Genomic DNA, 25717 nt, shown 5'->3' with positions numbered 1-25717 from the left:
GATGCCATTCAGAAGCCTACCAGTCAAGAAAAGCCAAGGACCGGATGGATACACAGCTGAGTTTTACAAGACCTTTAAAGAAGAACTAACATCAAAACTTCTTAAACTATTTCATGAAATAGAAAAAGAGGGAACTCTTCCAAACATATTCTATGAGGCCAATATCACCCTGATTCCAAAACCAGTCAAAGACATATCAAAGAAAGAAAAATTCAGACCAATATCATTAATGAATATAGATGCAAAATTCTTAATAAATTTTTGGCAAGTTGAATACAAAAACACATCAAAAAGATAGTGCACCATGATCAAGTAGGGCTCATCCCAGGGATGCAAGCTTGGTTTGACATACAGAAATCAATAAATGTAATTCATCACATCAATAGACTCAAAGATAAAAATCATATGATCATCTCAATAGATGCAGAGAAAGCATTTGACAAAATACAGCGTCCCTTCATGTTCAAAATGCTACAAAATCTAGGAATATCAGGAACATACCTCAACATTGTGAAGGCTATCTTTGCTAAGCCCCAGGCCACTATCATTCCAAATGGAGAAAAATTGAGAGCATTCCCTCTAAAAACTGGAACAAGTCAGGGATGCCCTTTTTTACCACTTTTTTTTTTAATTTCAAGAAAATTTAATTTAATATATTTTCTCAGGAAACAATAAAAAGGGGTGGTTACATAACAAAGTTATGTTATTTTTATTGATTTTATTTTTTTAAATACACGACAGTGGAATGAATTACAATTTTTATTATAGATATATACCACAATTTTTCATATCTCTGTGTATAAAGTAGGTTGACACCCAATTCGTGTCTTCATATATGTACTTTGGATAATAATTTCCATCACATTCCACCATCCTTGCTAATCCTCTGCCTCCTCCCTTTCCCTCCCTCTCCCTATCTAGAATTCATTTATTCCTTCCATGTTCCCTCTCCCTACACCAATATGAGTCAGGCTCTTTATATCAGAGAAAACATTTGGCATTTGTTTTTTTGGGATTGGCTAACTTCACTTAGCTTACCTTCTCCAATGCCATCCGTTTACCTGCAAATGCCATGATTTTATTCTCTTTTATTGCTGAGTAAAAGTCCATTGTGTATATATACCACATTTTTTTATCCATTCATCCTTCTTTTACCACTTCTATTTATTTATTTATTTTATTTTTTGTTGTTGCTGTAATTGGACACAACACCTTTATTTTATTTATTTATTTTTACATGGTGTTGAGGATTGAACCCAGCACCTTGAACATGGTAGGTGAGCACTCTACCAATGAGCCACAACCCCAGCCCTCACCACTTTTGTTTAATATAGTTTTTGAAATCTAGCCAGAGCAAGTAGACAGACAAAAGAAATTAAAGGGATACAGATAGGAAAAGAAGAACTCAAATTATCACTATTTGCAGACAACACGATTTTATACCTAGAAGACCCAAACATTCCACCAGAAATCTCCTAGAACTAATAAATGAATTCAGCAAAGTAGCTGGATATAAAGTCAACACCCATAAATCAAAGGCATTTCTATACATCAGTGACAAATCCTCAGAAAGGAAAACCTCCCCATTTATAATAGCCTCAAAACAGAAAAAATACTTGGGAATAAATTTAATGAAAGAGGTGAAAGACCTTTACAATAAAAACTACAGCATTCTAAAGAAAGAAATTAAAGAAGACCTTAGAAGATGGAAAGATCTAACTTTTTCTTGGATAGGCAGAATTAATATTGTCAAAATGACCATACTACCCAAAGCTCTACACAAATTCAGTGCAATCCCAATTAAAATCCCAATGACATTACTCATAGAAATAGAAAAAGCAGTCATGAAATTCATCTGGAAAAATAAGAGACCCAGAATAGCCAAAGCAATCCTTAGCTGGTGGCATTAGTGTTCCAGACCTTAAACTATACTACAAAGCTATAGTAACAAAAACAGCATGTTACTGGCACCAAAATAGACCTATAGTCCAATGGTATAGAATAGAGGACACAGAGACTAACCCACATAATTACAGTTATCTTATATTAGACAAAAACATACATTGGAGAAAAGATAGCCTCTTCAACAAATGGTGCTGGGAAAAATGGAAATCCTCATGTAACAAAATAAAATTAAACCTCTATCTCTCACCATGAACAAAACTCAACTTAAAGTAGATCAAGGACCTAGGAATTAAACCAGAGACCTTGCACCTAATGGAAGAAAAAGTAGGCCCAAATCTTTATCATGTCAGATTAGGCCCCAACTTTCTTAACAAGACTCCTACAGTGCAAGAATTAAAACCAAGAATCAATAAATGGGACGGATTCAAACTAAAAAGTTTCTTCTCAGCAAAAGAAACAATCAGTTGAGGTGAACAGAGAACCTACAGAATGGGAGCAAATCTTTACCACAAGCACATCAGATAGAGCACAAATCTCTAGGATATATAAAGCACTCTGCCGCAGTCCGGCTGCAGCAAAATAACCCGGGGGGGGGGGGGGGTGATGAACAACTTGTGTACGTTGATACAGCAGGAGTAGGGGCCGTTTATTGCAGGACAGGAGCAGTATTTATACATTCCACACAGCTTATCTAATTAGCATAAACTAGATACATCAGTCAACCAATAAGGAATCTCCACACTTAATGGCTCGCTTTTGTTACTTCTCAAACCACTCCCTCTGGCATTTTGCCAGGCACCATCCAGACTTGTTTATGAACTCTAACATTCCCCTGGCAAAATGCCAGGTGTTATTTTGACTTGTTTACAGACTCTAACATTTCCCCCTTTTGTTTAATTTAAATAACGACCATAGTGGTTTTTATACAAACACCATAAATAACCTGCTACAAACAGAAAGGGAGGATACAAAATGCCACAATACCAAGCCACTTGATGGCTCCATGCAAGAAGCCCTTGGAAAAATTATACCAGCAATGACACCATTTGTAAAGATACCGAGTTACAATTTGTTGTAGATTACAGTTTGTTGTCTCAGTCCAGGTAAAGCAGTGTCTCAATAGATTAACTCACAGTCCAGGTAAATCACAGTCCAGGTAAGTTCTGCAGGCAGCTAGCTTAAATCACAGTCCAGGTAAGTTCTGCAGGCAGCTAGCTTGATCCAAAGTCTCGTCCTTTTCTCAGCCGAAGTCTCGTCTGGTTTTCAGCAACACTGGAAATTCTTCCACCCTCGTTTTCACCGGCACTGGGATGAAGGCAGGAACTCCGGATGGCTAAAGAAAATCCTGTAGTATTCCACTAAGAAAACAACCTTCTGAACAATTTAGTACATTATCTCAAGGTTTTTTACATTTGAAATAAGCCTTAATAGTGCTCATTACTCATCAGCTTCCAGGTGTGGGAGAACCATTGTAGTTTAGTTATTGGCATTGAAAATGACCAAACATCAGGGACACCAGTCTTCTGCTGGCTGTAGTGCCTGGGCAGCCCCAGATGGCCCTGGGGAGTGTCCCGGACTCAAATTGCTACTGGGCACAGGTTTGGATTTGGGCTCTCGCAGTGGTGTCCCGCTCCCTGGGCGGGGGGCGGGGAAGAGCCGGTTGCCGCCTCTTGGAAAGCTCTTGCTGCGCCATGACAAGCTCGCGCACGTGGCAGCCGCCACCGCGCCGATTGATGTACCCTCCGGTAACGAAAAGTATTTAGTAATAGCCTTTTGCTGCAACTTTTTTCCTGATAATCCTTCTTCTTCTAAACTTTCTTTTTCTTTCTGACTAGAGTTCCTGGGCTTCCATCAACACATGCCCTAACTGCTCTTGGTTCCATTGGGGTGCCTTCTTCCCTTAGTAATTTACTTCTCACCCCTTCCATATTTTCATCACAAAGACAATACAACATTTCAAGACAAAACAAGACACAAACATATTGTATCAATCTTCTCCATTTTCTCAAAATGGTCATTTTTCCTCTTGCCCTATCTGCCTAGGGACGAGCAGATTTGCTCCCATCCTATCTACCGGGTACGGGCCACCATCTGCCATAGTCCGGCTGCAGCAAAATAACCCTCTGGCATTTTGCCAGGCACCATCCAGACTTGTTTACAAACTCTAACATTCCCCTGGCAAAATGCCAGGTATTATTTTGACTTGTTTACAGACTCTAACAGCACTCAAAAACCTTAACATAAAAAAACCAAATAACCCAATCAATAAATGGGCCAAGGAACTGAACAGACACTTCTCAGAAGAGGATATACAATCAATCAACAAACATATAAAAAAATGTTCAACATCTCAGGCTGGGGTTGTGACTCAGTGGTAGAGTGCTTGTCTAGTGTGTGTGAGGCCCTGGGTTCAATCCTCAGCACCACATAAAAATAAATAAATAAAGGTATTGTGTCCAACTGAAGTCAGATTTAAAGTTAGGTAGTCAGTGTAGAGGTAAATCGGGTCTAATATCGAGTGAGATCTAAAATGGAGGCCATGTTGAGAATGAATTCCGGGGAAAAGTTGAACAACTCTTGGAATGTTAATGAAGTCCCGGAAGAGCCCAAGGCCAGAGACCATCCCAAAGAAGTGTTAATGAACAGCCCCCAGCAAACTTGAAGATGCTGACTCAGAAGTCCTTCCTGACCAGATTACTTCTTTGGCCCACATGTGTCCCACCCCTCGGGCCTTCCCACCTACATGCCATCACTGAAACAACTATAAAAAGGGGAAACAACCACACTTCCACGGATTCCATCTCTTGGGTCCCCTTCTTCCTCCAGGAGAAGTCTTTTCTTCTGTCTTTTAATAAACTTCTACTTTCCACTCTGACCTTGCCTCGGAGTGCTTCTCTGGTATTATACTTCAACATTGGTGTCCCGGGGCTCCCGGTACGGGCCACCATCTGCCATAGTCTGGTATTATACTGTCAACAGCAGTAATACAACTACAACTAAAAAATAAATTTAAAAAAAAATGTTCAACATCTCTAGCAATTAGAGAAATGCAAATCAAAAACTACTCTAAGATTTCATCTCATTCCAGTCAGAATGGCAGCTATCAAGAATACAAACAACAATAAGTGTTGGCAAGGATGTGGAGGGAAAGGCATATTCATACATTGCTGGTGGGACTGCAAATTGGTGCAGTCAATCTGAAAAGCAATATAGAGATTCTTTGGAAAACTTGGAATGAAACCACCATTTGACCCAGCTATTCCACTCCTCAGCTTATACCCAGAGGACTTAAAAATAGCCTACTACAGGCACACAGCCATATCAATGTTTATAGCAGCACAATTCACAACAGCTAATTTGTGGAACCAACCCAGATGCCTTTCAGTAGATAAATGAATAGGGAAACTTTGGTATATATACACAATAAAATATTACTCAGCATTAAAAGAGAATAAAATCATGGCATTTGCAGGTAAATGGATGGAGTTGGAGAATATAATGCTAAGTGAAGTTAGCAATTCCAAAAAACCAAAGGCCGAATGTTTTCTTTGACATGAGGATGCTGAGTCATAATGGCGATGGAGGGGGAGCTTGGAAGGAATGGAGAAACTTTAGATGGGGCAAAGGGGAGGGAGGGGAAGAGAGGGGGTGAGGGTGTAGGAATGGTGGGGGAATGAGTTAGACATCATTACCCTAAGCACATGTATGAAGACATGAATGGTGTGAAAATACTTTCTGTACAATCAGCAACTTGAAAAATTGTACTCTATATGTATAATATGAAATGAATTGCACTTTGCCATCATGTATAACAAATTAGAATAAATTATTAATAAATAATAAAATCATTAGCTTTTTTAAAATATTTATTTTTTTAGTTATAGGTGAGCACTATAACTTCATTTCATTTTATGTGGTGCTGAGGATCGAACCCAGTGCCTCACACATGCTAGGTAAGTGTTCTATCACTGAGCCACAAACCCAGCCCAAATCATTAACATTTTTTGATGACTGCACACTTCTTATATGACAGCTATTAATTTAATAATATCGCTCTGTTGCAAAGCTATCCCTTTTTGCCCTGATAGATAATACTTTCTTATTTATTTATTTATTTGCCAGCAGATGAAACATTATGGTTCATCAGCAGAGGGCACTACAGTGACACTGCTTGGCACAGATGCAGGAAGTAGTTGGACACAATATTTTTATTTTATTTATTTTTATGTGGTGCTGAAACTCGAACCCAGGGCCTTAAACGTGCTAGGCCATCGCTCTACTGCTAAGACACAATCCCAGCCCCAGGGAGACACTTCTTGAAGGCTCCAGCTCTCTATTTTTGTTCTTTAACTCCGTAACCCAATACAGAGGCTCCAACTGTTCTCCCTCTCCTGTAGGCTACTTTATTTTTTTTTAATTTTTAATATTTATTTATTTATTTAGTTCTCGGCGGACACAACATCTTTGTTTGTATGTGGTGCTGAGGATCGAACCCGGGCCGCACGCATGACAGGTGAGCGCGCTACCGCTTGAGCCACATCCCCAGCCCCCTGTAGGCTACTTTAGACCAGGTCCAGCCCACCTATACATCCTGGCCATTTCTACAGACTAACCCAGGTTGCTTCTTCATTCTAGCATGGGTGAACCACACAGTTCAATAGAATTTTCTAACCAGTGTCTTCACCATTGAAGACAAATATTAAAAAAAAAAAAAATGATGTAGTTTGTTTCCTGAGTGATCCCTGAATGACATATCTTAAAAATATACTTTTGTTCATGTATAAAGACTAGTACAATAACTATCTTAAAAAATATTTTATTTCTAAGTTAAATTGCAATGCCATTGTCAATCAGTAATACACTCTCTTGTGCAAATCATAGAATGTTGGAGTCTCTCGTTTCTTTTCAGATGTATTACATCCTTACATGTTAGTGTTTGACTGACCACATTCTTATATATTAATTTTTTGTTACACCTCGGGAAAGAGTTCTCCAATCTTTTATTCTGATAGTGTTCTAAAATTTTTCATCTTTTTAAAAAAATATATTTATTTTTTAGTTGTAATTGGACACAATACCTTTATTTTATGTATTTCCATGTAGTGCTAAAGATCAAACTCAGGGCCTCGCACGTGCTAGGTGAGCCACAACCCCAACCCCAAATTTTTCATCTTAAAAGAGAAGACTTAGAGAAAAATAGCTCTTGAGCCTGATTTAAAAAAAAGAAGAAGAAGACCATATTAGTTTGGTCAACAGTAACATTACAGTAAAACTCTAAGGTGTTGGTGTTTAGAATTGTTTTTCTCAAGTGAAGATTACTTAGTCATCCCTGAATTACTGGAAAACTCTACTAACTAGAAACCACAAGATCAGGAGGAGACATTTTCCACCTATGACATGCAGATTGAGAAGATGACTGCACGAAGTGAATAGCTTCAGGAAACAAGATGTAGATGATTGAAATCATGGACTGTCGTGCTTTAATCAGCATATTTTTGTACAAGCTTTTTTTTTTTTAACTAGGAAATGAATCCTAAGGTACTTTAGCACCTAGCTACATCCCCCAGCCATTTTTATTTATTTATATTTTGAGATATGGTCTCACTTAGTCACCCAGGCTTGCCTCAAACTTGCAGTCTTCCCACTTCAGACTCCCAAGTCACTGGGATTACAAGAGTGCACCACAATGCTTGGCTCCAGCCATTTTCTTTCCTCTTGGTTGCTTTAAAGTTAGAATTAATTCAGATTATCTATAAGGTCCCTATCCTTATTAATGTTTTTTGCAATCTTACTCCATTGGGTGCTTGCATTTCCCTTTTATTAATTCTTTGTAATAAATCAATGGTTTCCTGGGTAATTGGATTCATTCACTAAGTAAATTTTTAGAGAATAACACAGCAGGTCAGATAGCTAGAAATACAAAATCCTCTATCATGTTTTCCTTCAAAGAGACAATCCTCAGAGACTTTGTAATAAAAAATTTGACTGAACTTTGTCCCCTCTTCCTGGGAGCCTATCTGTAAACCTTACAATTTTCTAAGTGATAAGAATGTTTGTTATTTACAGTGGTGCCTCAAATGCAACTGATAGTTTCTGATAGTAATGTGATTCAGATGAGAGCTGGCCATGCCTGGAAGACCAACTGTGTAATTAGAGCATTGGAGCTGTGAGTCATGAGTCATGTGTTCTCAACCTGACCTCTAAGGAGAAGAGGCTGGAGATTGAATCAACCACATGGGTAATGATTGAATCAATCCTGTCTATATAATGAAACCTCAATACAAACTCTTCACACTGAAGTTCAAGTGAGATGCCTTGATTGGCAATACTCTGTTTTCACACTTTGATGCTGGCTGAGTAATACATCCAATGGGTACTTTGCTTTTTTTTTTTCCTTTTTTAAAAATTTATTTATTTTAATTAGGTATATATGACAGCAGAATGCATTTTGATTCATTGTACACAATTGCAGCACAACTTTACATTTCTATGGTTGTACACAATGTAGTGTCACATCATATGTACAGTCAATCATACATGTACCTAGGGTAATGAAGTCCATCTCATTCCACCCTCTTTCCTGTCCCCACACACCCTCCCTATCCTCCCCCGCCTTTGCCCATTCAAAGTTCCTCCATTTTTCCCATGCCTCCCCCCTCCCTGTTATGGATCAGCATCCACTTATCAGAGAGAACATTTAATCTTTAGTTTTTTGGGATTGGCTTACTTCGCTTAGCATGATATTCTCCAACTCCATCCATTTACCTGCAAATGCCATAATTTTATTCCCTTTTAATGCTGAGTAATAATTCATTGTGTATATATACCACAGTTTCTTTATCCATTCATCTACTGAAGGGCATCTAGGTTGCTTCCACAGTTTAGCTATTGTGAATTGAGCTGCTATGAACATTGATGTGGCTGATTTTATAGTATGCTGATTTTAAGTCCTTTGGGTAGAGACTGAGGAGTGGGATAGCTGGGGCAAATAGTGATTCCATTCCAAGTTTTCTAAGGAATCTCCATACTGCTTTCCAGAATGGTTCCACCAATTTGCAGCCCCACAAGCAATGTATGAGTGTACCTTTCCCTCCCCACATCCTCACCAACGCTTATTATTGTTTGTATTCTTGATAACTGCCATTCTGACTGGAGTGAGATGAAATCTTAGAGTACTTTTGATTTGCATTTCTTTAATTACTAGAGATGTTGACATTTTTTCATATATTTGTTGATCAATTGTATATTATATTCTGAGAAGTGTCTGTTTAGCTCCTTAGCCCATTTATTGATTGGGTTGTTTTTGCTTTTTGGTGTTAAGATTTTTGAGTTCTTTATATATCCTGGAAATTAATGCTCTGAGGTGCATGTGGTAAAGATTTTCTCCCATTCTGTAGGCTCTGTCTTCACGTTACTGATTATTTCCTTTGCTGAGAAGGAGCTTTTAAGTTTGATTCCATCACATTATTGATTCTTGATTTTACTTCTTGTACTTTAGGAGTGTTGTTAAAGAAGTTGGATCCTAAGCCAACATGGTGAAGATTTGGGTATACTTTTTCTTTTATTAGGCACAGGGTCTCTGGTCTAGTAAGTCTTTGATCCACTTGAGCTGAGTTTTGTACAGGGTAAGAGATACGGGTTTAATTTCATTTTGTTACATGTGAATTTCCAATTTTCCCAGCACCATTTATTGAATAGGTTATCTTTTCTCCAGTGAATGTTTTTGTCACCTTGCTACAGAGATTTTTTTTAATTTTTATTTTTCCCCCACACTGGGGATTGAACCCAGTGGTACTTAACCACTGAACTACATCCCCAGACTTATTTATTTATTTATTTATTTATTTAATTTTGAGACAGGGTCTCCCTAAGTCATTTAGGGCCTCACTAAGTTGCTGAGGCTGGTCTCAAACTTGCGATCCTTCTGCTTAACTTCCCAAGGCACTGAGATATAGGCTTGCACCACCATACTCAGCAAGAGATTTTTTTGTAAAATGCATGAGGCTCAACTAAATACAAATCACATGAGGCTCAACTAAATGCAACAGACCCAAAGGTTACACACAGGGATTAAAGCCATGACACCATAGCAAGGATTGTTGTATATTCTCTGGGCTGCTCTCTACACACATGTCCTTTAGGGTGTTGATAGGAGACTGTTGACTAAGGTCAAGACTCTCCTGCTCATTCTTTCTTTTTCTTAATATATAATATAATTTATTTATTATGTTTATATAAACACATTTATTTTATCTATTATATCCATTTGCATATATAGAATCCTGCTCACCCTTTTCATCAGAAATAGGAATAATGGAGAATATACTATTTTTCCTAATTTCCTTTCCATTCTAGTGACCCTACTCTCATACTAGTAAGTTGTAAGAAGAAATGTTTTAGGATGATGGAAAGTTCTGGAAATGGAGAATATTGATGATTACACAACAATGTGAATGCATTGAATGCCACTGAACTATACACATAGTAAGAATGAATAAAACACAGGGATTGGTGGCACATGCCTGTAATTCCAGTGGCTTGGGAGGCTGAAAGAGGAGAATCACAAGTTCAAAGCCAGCCTCAGCAATGGCGAGGCACTAAACAACTCAGTGAGACCCTGTCTCTAAATAAAATACAAAATTGGGCTGGGGATGTGGCTTAGTGGCTGAGTGTCCCTGAGTTCAATTTCCAGTACCTCCCCCCAAAAAAAGTATGAATAAAACTGTAAATTTTATATTATACATATTTGCCACAATTTTAGAAAGTGTTTTTTAATGTAGCTACCCAAGATTTTGTAAAGCACCCTGAAATTAAAAAAAAAATTCATCATTGGGCTGGGGATGTGGCTCAAGCGGTAGCACGCTCGCCTGGCATGCGTGCGGCCCGGGTTCGATCCTCAGCACCACATACAAAGATGTTGTGTCTGCCGAGAACTTAAATAAATAAATATTTAAAAAAAAAATTCATCAAAATTTATGGTACCACACTGATAGTAAATAAAAAAAGCAAACATCTGACATAACTCTTTTCCTTTCACTTCTACTTCTACTCTAACCAGTAGGCAAGAAGTAGAAGTGGGAAAAAGATACTAAATTGAATTTGAGAGGCTTAACCAATTTAAACTAGATTGAAGAAACTAGACCAAATGAGAAACTAGGTTTTGTATCTTCAGAACTAACTGTACAACTAAGTGTTATAGTTTGGATGTGAGGTATCCCCCAAAAGCTCACGTGGGAAACAATGAAAGAATGTTCAGATGAGAAATGATTGGGTTGTGAGAGTCCTAACCCAATCAGTGATTTAATCCCCTGATAGGGATTACCTGAGTGGTAACTGAAATGGTGGCCTGTGGCTGCAGGAGGTAGGAATTGGGGCGTGGCTTTGGGTATATATTTGTATCTGGTGAGAAGAGCCTCTCTCTTGACTTCCTGATCACCATGATGCGAGCTGCTTCCCTTCTCCATCGTCCCCGCCATGATGTTCAGCCTCACCTGAGTCCTGAGGAATGCAGCTGGCCTTCTATGGACTAAGACTGAACCATGAGCCCTCAAATAAACCTTTCCTCCTTTACAATTGTTCTGGTTGGGTCCTTTAGTCACAGCAGCAAAAAACTGACTAAAACAGTCAGTAGATAAACACATAATAGTTTCTCAGCTCCACAGCTGTACAACATTTATGACCATTTCGTCAGCCCTGCAGTTATCTGACTATTGCACTATGTGTATGTGGAAATTCCCACTTGAATTTCATAATGAGCATGGGCATATCCTCCTCACCTGCCCGCCCCCCCCCCCCCGCCTTTTTTGTGGTAGGGGGAGTAAACTCAGGGTGCTCTATTACCACTGAGCTACATCTCCAGCCTTTTTTTTTTTAATTTGATATAGAATCTCACTAAATTGATGAGGGTGGCCTCCATATTGTGAACCTCCAGCCTCATCCTATCCTGTCACTGGGATTACACTGTGCCTGGCCCATATTTCCTCTTTCTATCCATATATACTAGGGAGAAATTAAATAGTTTATGGTATTCCATCTTATACAAAGGGGAAATGTATAACTGCATTTAAGAAAATCAAATTCTATAATTCTGAAAATCCTCAAAAAACTGTGTTGATGTTTATCAGTGATGATGTTGAATATGAAGAAAATGCTCTAAAATACTACCAGTGTATTGCTTACTCACACTGTTAAATTACAAATTTTATGATGAGAAAAATAAGCTTGAATGAATTCATGCAACATGAAATAATTCTGAATCTCAGAAGCCCATGTCACTGAAACACTACAAAACAATCAATAATTTGCAAATCAAATCAGTGGAGATAAATTTACAGATTACTTTCCTCAATTCTGGATTTATATTTTCATAGTCAGTATTTTCTTCTATCTTTAAGTGTTTCAAAATTATTACTTTTATCTTCCTTTAAAAATATATCTATATAGTTTTTTCAGTACTGTGTATGTTTTATTTTGTGGTTCTGGGGACTGACCCCAGGGCCCCACACATGCTAGGCAAGTGCTCTACCACTGAACTACATACTCAGCCATATAAATTTTTTTCTTTTTTTAGAATTTTTTCACAATACCTTTATTTTATTCATTTATTTTTATGTGATACTGAGGATCAAACCCAGTGAGTGCGTCACAAATGCTAGGCAAGTGCTCTACCATTAAGCTACAGCCCCAGCCCCCCTTTTTATATTTTTATTTTGAGACAAGGTCTCACTAAGTTGCTGAGCCTGGCCTCAAACTTTCCATCCTCCTGCCTCAGCCTCCCAAGTCACTGGGATTAGAGGCATGCACCACTGCTCCTTTCTTTAATACTGTTTATAAAATATTGCCCATGGGTCTGGCGTTGTGGCTCAGTGGTAGAGCACTTGCCTAGCATGTGTGAAGCACTGTGTTCGATTCTCAGCACTGCATATAAATAAATGAATAAAATAAAGGTCCATCAACAACTAAAAATATATTAAAAAAATAAAATATTGCCCAAATCCTGTGTACTACAAAACTAATTCTGTTGTGTATAGTTAATTTGTAATATAAGTACTAAGACAATATTAAAATTTGGAAATCTTATACAATGCTTCCTGATTAAGAAAGGTATATATAGGGTTCATAGGAGGGAGAATTCAGTTCTCTTCTATAAACTTAAAGAGTTGTTAATTTTGCCCTATGTTGGTACTTTTTACTTTCTCTCTTGTTTGTAGATGCTATGTACTTTGAGCTCCTATGAAGGGTAAGGATAATATCTTAGATGCTCAATAAATATCTGGAGTTGAATATATATTGATTAGTTAAAATGAAAATGGGAAAACTGCACCACCCAATCATAAATTACTAGTTAGAAGTAGTCATTTATAAACAAGTTTAGGCAGGAAAGAACAAGATGAATATAATAAAGAACATATAATAATTGCACTCACAATAGAGAAATGAAAGGAAGGAAAACAGAAATATAAGAAACAAGTACGTACACACACACACACAGATAAAAGATAAAGTCAAGATTGCTTGGCAGCATGTTATAGCCTAAATCCAAAGAAGGAACTCCTATTTCTCTCTAGAAGGTAGGTACCAAAGCAGAGAAAAACTAGTTTCCACAGTGAGATTAATGAGGACAACTTAAAAATCAGGCTATAGGGTTGGGGATGCAGCTCAGTGATAGAGGCCCTGGGTTCAATCCCCAGCACCACAAAAACAAAATAGTAAAACAAAGAATCAAAAGGAACAGAAGAAGTGGACTAAATTTTAATCCCAGCCCTCCAGGTGGTACTACTTTAATTTCCTAGTGATCAGGGTTCCAGCTTCCATTTATACAGTTAATTTAGTGCAGTGGTTTGTTCTATGTCAACTTGATTAATCTGGAAAACATCTCCAAAACTTCCTTCTCTGCAGGATTCCAAGTTAGATCTGTTCAAAAGATGAGTTGGAGTGAGATTTGAAAGGTAGACATGAAGTAGCATTCATTGCTCTCTGAAAATCACTGTGGTTAGATGTAGATACAGATAGAGAGGACCAGCAGATTCTAGTTTATCCTTGATCTCCTTGGATTCACATCTGGCTCCTTCCCAACTTCTGACCCTGGTGATCCCCAATGGTCCCAGGTCCAACACCAGATGCTTGGCAGTTGCTCACAGAGGTAGCAGCTGAACAGCTTCCTACAGATCTTGCTGTAAGCCTTCTCTTTAGTCCTATTTTGGCAGCAGGACATGCCTGGCTTCTCAGACTGACTTGTTAATTACTGCATCTCTAATCTTTTAGCATGCCTCTTGGATCTTTAACTTCTACACCTCTTCCCATGATTGTGCTATGTTTACTTTCTGTGTAAAAAAGAAAGAAAAGGAAAAAAGAAAAAACCTAATCCTGTAACTCCTAATGGTTTAGCTTCTCTAACCGAAAAAGTTACTATTTTCAGAAGAAACTGAGCTCATTGAATCATTCTCAAATAATTATTTTTGGTTTTAAGGTTCATATGTGAAGAGGAGAACCCTTATAATTGTTTAATGTGAAGCATGAAATGATTCATTGTGATTGGATCTCTGATCTCAAAGATCTTCCAATCTAGTTAGGGAGAAAAAAGATTTACCCACATTGGTTATGCAGGTATTTATGCATAGATATTCCTTTCATGACCCCTTTCCCACTTGCACATTGCAAATAGAAGTGACTATGTAATGGAATTCTGTCCAGTGGGTCTTAATAAGAAGTTTCCTGGGAGAGGCTTTGGGAACCTTTGGTTTTTGAATAAAAAGAGATGGACTTGGTAAGCCTATCCCTTCATCCTGTGCCCCTTCTTCTTTCCTAAATTCATATGTAGCTCCCAGATGAGCAGTCACCTCTATCCATGAGTATACCAGCCTGTAGGAGGAAAAGATCAAGTGAATTGAAGAGATACTGGCTTTCAAGTTATCCAGCTGCAATGTCATCATCTGTCCAGTTCCCCCACTTTTGAGGGGCTGGGAAATGAACCCAGGGCCTCAGTATGCTAAGCTTCTGCTTTACCACCCCCAGCCCCATTATTTCTTTTGCACAAGCCACTATAGCAGGATTTTCTATTAATTACAGCTGAAAGCAACATTTCAAAGTTTTTGAGACAGGATCTCACTATACACTGCCTATGCTGGCCTTGGACTCCTGGGCTCAAAGATCTTCTCTCCTCAGCTTCCCAGAAGGCATTTTTAACTAAGACAATATGTTAATTTTAAAGTGATATTATGAAAGCAGGGAGTATATGGTTTTAGAAAGGATGACAAGTTTAAAAAAAGAGAGAGACACATAAGAGGTATGACCAGGTTTGGAACTTTTTATTTTTTTGCGGGGGGGGGGGGGTACCAGGGATTGAACTCAGGGGCACTTGACCACTGAGACACATCCACAGCCCTATTTTGTATTTTATTTAAAGGCAGGGTCTCACTGACTTGCTTTGTGCCTCACTGTTGCTGAGGCTGGCTTTGAACTCTCAATCCTCTTGTCTTAGCCTCCTGAGCCGCTGGGATTACAGGCATGTGCCATTATGCCTGGCCCAGGTTTGGACCTTTATAAGAGAAGAAAAGAAAATTGATAAGCAGAAAGCAATTGAAGGACACTTCTTTCTTTCTTTTGGTACTGGAGATTAAATCCAGGGATATTTTACCAGTGAGTTATGTCCCTAGTCTTTTTATTTTTTTATTTTGAGACAGAGTTTCACTACATTATTGAGGGTCTCACAGAATTGCTGAGGTTGGCCTTGAACTTGTTATCCCCCTGCCTTGGCCTCTCAAATTGCTGGGCACAGTGGTGCATGCTTGTAATCCCAGCAGCTCCAAAGGCTAAGGCAGGAGAATGGCAAGTTCAAAGTCAGTCTCAGCAATTTAGCAAGTCCCTAAACAACTTGGTGAGACTCTGTCTCTAAATAAAATATAAAAAGGGCTGGGGATGTGGCTCAGTGATTGAGTGCCCCTAGTTCAATCCCAGGTACAAAAAAAAAAAAAAATTCTCTCAAATTGCTGGAATCAACAAATGGGCTCCACCCATCTGTTGGAGGAGGAGGGGGAGGAGAAGTAGTACTCAGCAGCTGAGAGACATCTCAGAAGATAATGGTATGGGGAAAGGCATAAATCAAAGAGAGAAAAGCATAAATCAAAACCAGTACCTGGGTTGGGGGTGTAGATCACCTGCCTAGCATTCAAGAGATTCTAGGTTCAAACCTCAGCACTGCAAAAAGAGAAGAAAAAAAATGCAAAACCATTATCTTAATTTCTGCATGAGATAATGAATTTCTAATATTAGGATGAGTTTGTAGAGAAAAGAAAGTTTACAGGATGATGTAGTGATAGGAAATATTTACCAAACACCTTTTATGTGTTAGGTATTTTAACTTTGAGATATAGTCATAAACAAAACAGAGTGCCCACCCTCACAGAGTTAAATTCATTGGCTGGGCAAGGTGGCCCATGCCTGTAATTCCACAGATTGGGGAGGTTGGGGCAGGAGGATCTCAAGTTTGAGGTCAGACTCCGCAACTTAGCGAAACCCTGTCTCAAAATTTAAAAAGCAAAAAAGGGCTGGGAATATAGCTCAGTGGAAAAGTACCTTTTAATTCCCAGTACTGAAATAAATAAATAAATTCCTTGGACATAAAGGTTAAGATATGAATAATGGGCCTGGGGATGTGGCTCAGTGGTAGGGTACTTGTCTGGCATGCATGAGGCCCTGGGTGCAATCCCTAGCACTGAAAACAAACAAACAAACAAACAAAAAAACCCCACAAACAAACAATCAAACTAAAAAGTTAATAATAAAGTGGAGGCACTGAATGTAAACTATTTTACCCCCCAGAAGCTTGGTGACAAAAGGAAAAAAAATAGGTCCATTGTACATTATAAATAGAACAAATATAAGAATTCTCTGGAAGGTGGAGTAAAGACAGATTTTGGGGTCCAAGGAATGACACAACATTGAGTTCCGTGCTGGGTTTCCTATTTGCCTCAGATGTCTTGGACTGGGTGCTGGAGCAGCCAGCAACTGGAAATATCAACAGGCATTAACAGAAGAGATCTTCAGAAAGTAACACATGGTGGCACATTCCTGTAGTCCCAGACAGTCTGAAGACTGAAGTGGGAGGATCACTTGAGCCCCAGCATTGGAGACCAGCCTGGGCAACATAGCAATAGCAGGACCCTGTCAAGAAGAAGAGCAGGAGGAGGAGGAGGAGGAGGAGAAAGAGGAGGAGGGGGAGAAGGAGGAGGAGGAGGAGGAGAGGAGAGGAGAAGTCATCTCCAGGAAAGCCTTCTCCAGGAAAGGGACAGTCTAATAAGACAAAAAAAAAAAAAAAATTGACAATTGTGGCCCTACTGTAACCAAACAAAATGGAACCTACCACCATGTTAAAAGAAGGAAACAGGGGCTGGGGTTGTGGATCAGTGGTAGAGAGCTTGCCTAGCATATGGAAGGCACTGGGTTTGATCCTTAGCACCACATAAAAGATAAATAAAGGTATTGTGCCCATCTATAACTAAAAGAAAAAAGAAAGAAAGAAAGAAAGACAAACAAACCAAAAAAAAAAAAAAAAGGAAATGTGGAATGTTGGGATGACAGAAAGATAACGGAAATAGTATAAATATAATATAGTTTACTTCTTTTCTTGAGTTTAATAAATTAGGTTTTATGGTTGAAGCTCTCACTTGGCTGTAACAAAGCAACTTTCCTTTTCTGGTGTGGAGGTATCAAGGTGGGCTCAGTATGGAGTCAGGACTTTTTTATCTTGCCAAATAGTAACATCCCCAGCTGAGTCAGTGAAGCCAGATGGGCAGAGGTAATGAGATGTGCCTCTCTCCTCCTAGCCATGGTGTCAGCAGAGGCCCATTGGAGAGGCCAAATTCCCATCCCTACTTAAGAGAAACAAGGCAACAAGTTACGCCCTGTCATCCCCACCACTCAGGGAGGGGACCAAGTAGGGAACCTGGACTTCCATCTCCACCTAACAGTCACAAGGTGGCACTCCCCTCACAGGTGCAGTGTCAGACAACTCTGAGGAAGGATGACAAAGAGACTGAAAGAGAGGCAACCACAAAAACAAAACCCCCCCAAAACCTAAAAACTATACAAAGAAATACATTAAAAAAAACCCACTATGGATAAACCAAAATTCTAATAAACTCTAATGAAAGTTCAAACAAACTGCAGGAATGTAAATAAAAAAAATGTCAGGAAAAAAGTAAATAAAGTAAACAAAAACAAAGTGAGCTGGGCACAGTCCTGCAGGCCAGTGGCTTGGGAGGCTGAGACAGGAGGATCTCAGGGTTCAAAGCCAGCCTCAGCAAAAGCAAGGTGCTAAGCAACTGAGACCCTGTTTCTAAATAATACAAAATAGAGGTGGGGATGTGGCTCAATCTCTGGTACCTACCCCCCAAAAGGGAACAAACAGACAACAAAAAATTCCAGAATTAAGTCCTACATATCAAGAGTTACATTAAGTACAATTAGTCTAAATATACCAATTCAAAGACAGAGATAGAATAGAAAATGATTAAAAAAATATGACCCGGCTACGTATTAGAAATATAGTTCATTTTTACTTATTTTTTATTATTATTATTATTATTATTTTGGTGCTAGGGATTAAGCCCAGAGGTGTTTAACCACTGAACTACATCCTCAGCCCTTTTTTTATTTTTTATTTTGAGACAGGGTCTTACTAAGTTGTTAAGGGCCTCACTAAATTGATGATGCTGGCTTTGAACTTGTGATCCTCCTGCCTCAGCCTCCCCAGGTGCTGGGAGTACAGGCTGGCACCACCACATCATGTGAGAAATGTACTTCAAAACGGTCATTTAAAAGTAAATAATTGGAAAAGTCTTATCACACAAATGCTTAAGTAGCTATGTTAACATAAATATTAACATTAACATAGAGTAGATTCAAAGGAAGAAAAACACCAGAGACAGAACAAAACATCATGTAATGACAAAAGGATCCACATATCAAGAAGACATAGCAATACTAAATTTCTATACACTGAACAGAAAGAAAACAAGAGAAAGAAAGAGAAAAAAAATACCCTCTAAAACATACAAGTTCAGCAGGGCCTCAAGATATAAAACAGACAAAAATCAACTGTATATCTATATACTATATATGAACACTGAAATTAAAACTATAATCACTCCAAAAACTGAAATATTTAGTTATAAAACATGTATGGGACTTAAAGGCTGAAAACTACAAAATACTAATCAAATAAATAAAAGAAAACTAAATTAATAGAAAGATTTCACAGCCTAGTAAAGATTTTAATTTTCCTCAAATTGATGGAGGTCTCATTTCTATCAAAATTGGAACTAGGAGCTGGGTTGTGACTAAGTGGCAGGGCACTTGTGTAACATGCTCAAGGCTCTGGATTCAATCCCCAGTACCCCTTTCCCCCAAAAAACCCAACAAGGCTTTTATTGTTGTTTTTAATAGATAAAGACAAGTTTATTCTAAAATTTACAGGAAAAAGCAAATGAACAAGAATATTCTGAACATTTTTTTTAAATGAGAATAAAGTGGGAGGAATCACTCTATCCACTTTTATGATTTATTTATAGCTTGCATAATTAAGACTCTGTAAGAGTATGTTAGTAATCAAGATTATGATTTGGAGAGACCCACTGTTCACTGGAACAGAACAGAGAAATAATCACACACCAGAATTATTTATCTATTTATTTTGGTACCGGGAATTGAACTCAGGGGTACTCAACCACGGAGCCACATCCCCAGCCCTATTTTATATGTCACTAAATTGCTTTAGTGCCTTACCATTACTGAGGCTGGCTTTGAACTTGAGATCCTCCTGTTTCAGCCTCCTGAGCCTCTGGGATTACAGGTGTGTGCCACTGTACCCAGCTAGTATTTTCAATTTTTGACAGGGGTAAAAAAGCAGTTCACCAGGAGCTTAGCAACTTATTGAGAGCCTGTCTCTAAATAAAATATAAAATAGGGCTGGGAATGTGGCTCAGTGGTCGAGTACCCCTGAGTTCAATCCCTGGCACCAAAAAAAAAAAAAAAAAAGCTGTTTAAGGAAACAGGAATAGTCTTTCAACAAAGGTGCCAGAGCATTTGGATAGCTATAGACAAACCTCCACCTAAACCTCATACCTTGTCCAAAATTTAACTTAAAATAGATCACAAGCTTAAACAGAAGATGTTAAATGATGATGCTTTAAGCAGAAATCATGGGAGGAAAATTTTGGGGAACTAGGACTTGGTGAAATGTTCCTAGACATAATAAAGATGTAATCACACACCACAGGAAAAAAAAAATGGATAAGTTTGGTTTTATTGAAATGAAAAACTTTTAGTCTGTAAAGATCCTGAAAAGAAGACAAACTCCAAATTGGAAAAGTATTATAAATCACATATCTGACAAAGAACTCTTGTCTAGAATACATAAGGAATTCTTGAAACTTAATAGTAAAGACCCCAATCTAGGGGCTGGGGTTGTGGCTCAGTGGTAGAGCACTTGCCTAGCATGTGTGAGGCAGTGTGTTCAATTCTCAGCACCACATATAAAATAAAATAAATAAAATAAAAGGGGCTGGGGCTGTTGCTCAGGGGTAGAGCACTCGCCTAGCATATTCGATGTGCTGGGTTCAATCTGATCCTTAGCACCACATAAAATAAATAAATAGGGGCTGGGGATGTGGCTCAAGCGATAGCGCGCTCGCCTGGCATGCGTGCGGCCCTGGTTCAGTCCTCAGCACCATATACAAACAAAGATGTTGTGTCCGCCAAAAACTAAAAAATAAATATTAAAAAATTCTCTCTCAATAAATAAATAAATAAATAAATAAATAAATAAATAAAATTATTGTTTCCCAACTACAACTAAAAAAATTTTTTTTTTTGGGGGGGAGAATTGAGATTATTAATTTTTTGTGATTTTTCTTTTCTAAAGTGCAGATATAAAAACTTATGAGAATTTTACTAAGGTTGCTTTTTGTTTTTAATCTTTTTCATGGAAATTTTCAGACATATGCAGAAATAATAAAATGTATCTTCACATGTGACCAAACCATCCTATAGCCTTGTCTTCTAGGATTTATAGAAAAGGGAATAAGGGCAAGGGTTTGGGGGTTTGCACCACTGGAGGCTTTTCACAGTTACCAAAGCAGGTGATCTTGATCCAGTGTGGTCTGTCCATCGTTATCTCAGGATTGGTCAGGCCTTATCCCAGAAAAAATGTTGCTCCTCCTGGTGGTGATGGAGGGGTGGGTTTGACTGGACATGCGATGTTTATCAGATCAGACCTTGTTCTGGAATCCAAGGAGACTCAGAGCAAGGGAGATGAATGCAAAATAAATAAATAAATAAAATTATTGTTTCCCAACTACAACTAAAAAAATTTTTTAAAAAAGGTCCATCAACAACAAAATAAATAAATAAATAAATAAATAAACGTGTGTGTGTGTGTGTGTGTGTGTGTATTTTTTTTTAAAGAAACCAATCTAATTAGAAAATGGGCAAAAAATATGAAGAGGCATTTCATCAGAAGGATATACAGGGCCATTCAGGAAATGCAAATTAAGACCAGCCCTATTAGAATAGTAAAAAAAAATGCTAATAATGATGGTGAAGATGAGAAGAAATGTTTCTCATTCATTGTGGTGAATTGTAAAAGGGAGAATGTTACAGCCACTCTAGAAAATTGTTTTCCAGCTTTTAAAACACTTTTTTTTCAAAGAGAGGGAGAGAGAAAGAGAGAATTTTTTTTTTAATATTTATTTTTTAGTTATCGGCGGACACAACATCTTTGTTTGTATGTGGTGTTGAGGATCGAACCTGGGCCACATGCATGCCAGGCCAGTGCGCTACCGCTTGAGCCACATCCCCAGCCCGTTTTTATTTAAAGTTTTTGATGGAACTGGGAATTGAAGCTAGGGGCACTCTACCACTGAGCTACATCCCCAGCTCTTCTTCTTTTTTTTTTTTTTAATTTTGAGACAGGGACTTGCTAAAATGCCCATGGTAGTCTCAAACCTGTGGTCTTCCTGTCTCAGCGAAGCTGAGATTATAGGCTTGAGTGTTTGGAAGTTTCTTAAAACAACAACGACAACAACAATAACATAACAACTAGTGGGGGTTGGGGGTAAATAGCTCAGTGGTAATTTGCACCTGGCAAACTAAGCAAGGAGACCAAAGAAGCATAAAGATCAAGTAAAATAGGATTTGAGACTAGCCTGGACAATATGGTGAGACCCTGTCTCAAAAAACAAACAACTAAAAAAAAAAAAAAAATGTGGCTCAAGCGGTATCCTGCTGGCCTGGCATGGGTGTGGCCCGGGTTCCATCCTCAGCACCACATACAAACAAAGATGTTGTGTCTGCCGAAAACTAAAATGTAAATAAAATATTTAAAAAAGATTACAAATCAGTGCTGAGAATATAGCTTAGTCAGTAGAGTGCTTGTTTAAAAAACAAACAAACAAACAAAAAAACCCAGCAGCAACAAAATAAGTATGCAACTAATTGCACTCCTGGGCATTTATCCTAGAGGTGTGAAAACGTACCTTTATACAACTCTACCCAAATGTTCACAGAAGCTTTACTTGTAATAGCAAAAATCTGGAAACAACTGCGGTGTCTTTCAATAGGTAAGTGGTTTAACAATTTTGTACACACATACTATGAAATCCTATTCAGAAATAAAAAGCTAAGAACTATTGATACCAAAAAACAAAAACAAAAAAACAAAAAACTTGGTTGAATTTCAAGAGCATCATCAAGAGAAGTGAAAAAAGCCATCTCCAAGGTTTACATACCTTATGACATACCATATATATAATATTCTCAAACAACAACAGTATAGGGATAGAGAAATGACTTGTGATTGAAAGGGTTAGGAATTAGGAGTTAGAAGAGAAGATGATAAATTTTCCTATATACTCTGATGGAATAGTTCTGGATCTTGACTGCCATAGTGGTTGCAGGAATCTACACATATGATAAGATGGCAGAGAAAAATATTTACACAATATACCATGGTCAATTTTCTGGCTTTATCATTGTTCTCTAGTTATGTAAAATTTAATTGTTGGGAGAAATCCGTGAAGGGTACACAGCACCATTCTGTATTATTTTTGCAACTTCCTGCAAATCTATAATTATTTAAAAATAAAAAGTGAAAAAAGAGCTGGGTATGGTGGTGCACTCCTGTAATCCCAGTTATTTGGGAGGCTGAAGCAGGAGGATAGCAAGTTCGAAGCCAGCTTCAGCAATTTAGTGAAGCTCTGAGTAACTTAATGAGACCCTGCCTCAAAATAAAAAATAAAAAAGGCTGGAGATGTGGCTCAGTGGTTTGGTGCCCCTGGATTCAATACCAAATAAAGGAAAGAAAAAAAAATCTGTGTAACTTTGACAGCATTTCTCTAGCTTGCCTGTTTGAACTCCCCTTTCCCCAATTTATGCTTTTTTACTTTCCCAAGTTATGCTATTGTTCTCAGAAAACAGCTGAGAAAGCTGGCCTACAAGAATTAAAGGAACACAGATAATAAAAGACATCATCTGGCCAAAATCAGGAAGTGAGAATATACAGGAAAAGGAAGAAGACTGTAGAATAAAGAAGAGGTGAAGAAGGAGAAAAGACACACACAAAAAAAGGTAGAAGAGTAAAAAAGAGGTGGTACATGGACATATGGGATAGTACAAGCCTTAACTGACACTGCACATGGAGATTTAAGAAAGAAGCAAACCAAAAGTCTGAGACGAGGAATGATGACCCATAATCCCAGTGACATGTGAGGCTGAGACAGGAGGATCACAAGTTGGAGGCCAGCCTCAGCAATTTAGAGAGACCCTCAACAACTTAGAGAGACTCTGTTTCAAAGAATTAGAGCTGGGGATGTAACTCAATGGTAGAGTTCTCCCTAGCATGCATGATGTCCTGGGTTCCCTTCCCAATACTGCAAAAAATTATAAATAAAAATAAATTAAAGGACCGGAGGGGCTGGGGATGTGGCTCAAGCGGTAGCGTGCTCGCCTGGCATGCATGCGGCCCGGGTTCGATCCTTAGCACCACATACAAACAAAGATGTTGTGTCTGCCGATAACCAAAAAATAAATTTAAAAAAAAAAAAAAGGACTGGAGATGTCGTACTAGGGATATGGCTTAGTGGTAAAGTACCACTTGATTCAATCCCCAGTAGAAAAACAATAAAAAAAATTCCACTGGAACAGCACACAGTCTAGGCAGATTTACAATATACATTCATAGTTCACCTGTCAATTCCTGCCTTTGCCCAATTGCTTTCTGACCTATCCAGTGAGTCCAGATTCATTCAGACTTTTCTTATTCTATGTGTCTGAAAACAACTCTTTTCTATCCATTGGTAAACCTGCTTAGCTGTATGTCTAGTCATTGTTTCACCAGCTAATACATCTTGGTTTCTCTCCACCTGAGGCTAAAACTCCAATGTTTCTTGATTTTCATGGGGAGGAAGGCTTTGGGTGAATTAATGACATCCCTGACTGAACTCATTCTTTGATTATTGCTCTTGACTTTTCCTGTGTTCTTGCTAACTTCTCACTGGTTCCTTATCATGAGACTTAAAACATCACACATAAGAAAATAAACAGATCAATAATTCCTGTAAATGCTATTAAGTGTAAGGTGTGTTGCTAATTCTGTGTATTACGGTGGGGAATTAGATAAGAGATATGAACCAAGTGGTTATTATTGCTAAATTTTTTATAATAAACATTGAATCTCATTTATAAAGATTTCCATTCAAATGAATGTATTTTTAGTGAAGAAAGTCAGTGCTTTTAAAGGGTCAGTCTTTAAATACAGAAAAACACATAAAGTCAAAACAAAAATAAATACCAAGTATTTTTTTATTTATGAAATTTTTTTAGTTGTAGACGGACACAATACCTTTACTTATTTTTTTTAATATTTGATTTTTAGTTGTAGTTGGACACAATACCTTTATTTTTATTTATTTATTTTTATATGGTGCTGAAGATCGAACGCAGGCCCTTGCACATGTGAGGCTAGTGCTCTACCGCTAATCCACAAACCCAGTCCCTTATTTATTTATTTTTAAAGATTTTTTTAAAGATGGACACAATATCTTTATTTATTTTTATGAGGTGCTGAGGATTGAACCCAGTGCCTCACATGCTCGAGGCAAGCGCTCTACCACTGAGCTATAACCCCAGCCCCTACTTATTTATTTTATGTGGTGCTGGATCAAACCCAGTGTCTCACGAACACCTATTGTCTCACGTGTGCTAGGCAAGCACTGTACCACTGAGCTCCAACTCCAGCCCAAACAGGATTTCTCAAAGGTTTTAGGGCTTTGTCAGGGTTTATCATGTGGTGCCCCTTCCTTTCATTCATTCAATAAATATTTATTTTTAAAAACTAATTGAGTACCTGAAAAATGCATGCTCTGATGAATAAGATAGAATCTACTTCTAAGTAGTCTAAAGACTAGTAGGAAATATTGCAAAAATGATGCCACTGGAAGATGATGTTAGAATCTTTCCAGATGGAGTTTTTGGATTGAGTCCTTTAGGTCCAGGAGGAGTTAAACAGAATGAGCTGGTGGTGGGTCAAGCTGGGGAATGGGGTGGGGTTGAGGGAGATGATTAGGAAATCTGAAGCTGGAATAAAAGTACTGGATTGCTTTTACTTCAGCATCTTTTTCTAATTATAAGCCATTCTGCCTGCAGACTTGCTGCTTCCCTGCCCCACCTAGAGGCCCTTTGGGATCACAAAAAGGAGTGGCCTTGAGAACTGAAGGGCTGGAAGGTTGTCTTGGCTGCTAGACTCCCTGAGTGACCT

Source organism: Marmota monax, unplaced genomic scaffold, assembly GCF_021218885.2.
Source record: "Marmota monax isolate L192 unplaced genomic scaffold, Marmota_monax_Labrador192_F-V1.1 WCK01_AAM20220418_F8-fsc00033, whole genome shotgun sequence".
NCBI lineage: Eukaryota > Metazoa > Chordata > Mammalia > Rodentia > Sciuridae > Marmota > Marmota monax.
This window is presented reverse-complemented; position numbering follows the sequence as displayed.